The following is a 797-nucleotide window of genomic DNA, read 5'->3' on the forward strand; positions in this document are numbered from 1 at the left end:
CTAAAGTTTCATGGCCTTGCAGGTGAAGACCCACACAAGCATCTGAAAGAATTCCATATTGTCTGCTCCACCATGAAACCACCAGATGTCCAGGAGGATCACATATTTCTGAAGGCCTTTCCTCATTCTTTAGAGGGAGTGGCAAAGGACTTGCTATATTACCTTGCTCCAAGGTCCATCATGAGTTGGGATGACCTCAAGAGAGTATTCTTAGAAAAAAAAATTCCCTACTTCCAAGACCACGACCATCAGAAAAGATATTTCAGGCATTAGACAACTCAGTGGAGAGAGCCTACATGAATACTAGGAGAGATTTAAAAAATTATATGCGAGTTGCCCTCACCACCAGATTTCAGAGCAGCTTCTCCTCCAATATTTTTATGAAGGACTCAACAACATGGAGAGAAGTATGATAGATGCTGCCAGTGGTGGAGCCCTTGGAGACATGACCCCTGCTGAAGCCAGAAATTTAATTGAGAAGATGGCTTCCAACTCCCAGCAATTCAGTGCCAGAAATGATGCTATTGTCATTAGAGGAGTGCATGAAGTAGCCATGAATTCATCAAGTGAGACAAAGAAGCTTGAAGGTAAACTAGATGCCTTAGTTAACCTGGTAACCCAACTGGCCATGAATCAAAATTCTGCACCTGTCGCCAGACTCTGTGGTTTATGCTCCTCTACCGACCACCACACAGACCTTTGCCCTTCTGTGCAGCAATCTAAAGCAATTGAACAGCCTGAAGCTTATGCTGCAAACATCTACAACAGACCTCCTCAACCTCAACAGAAAAATCAGC

At 43.8% G+C, this 797-nt stretch overlaps 1 non-coding gene across 1 annotated transcript; it reads right to left on the reverse strand.

Annotated features, from left to right (window-relative positions):
* Nucleotides 1-244: 244 nt before the first annotated feature.
* LOC114413860 lies at nucleotides 245-351 on the reverse strand. Its single transcript, XR_003667005.1, has one exon. It is a non-coding gene; the product is annotated as a small nucleolar RNA R71 (small nucleolar RNA).
* Nucleotides 352-797: the final 446 nt, after the last annotated feature.

The sequence above is a fragment of the Glycine soja genome, chromosome 5, assembly GCF_004193775.1.
Source record: "Glycine soja cultivar W05 chromosome 5, ASM419377v2, whole genome shotgun sequence".
Classification (NCBI taxonomy): domain Eukaryota; kingdom Viridiplantae; phylum Streptophyta; class Magnoliopsida; order Fabales; family Fabaceae; genus Glycine; species Glycine soja.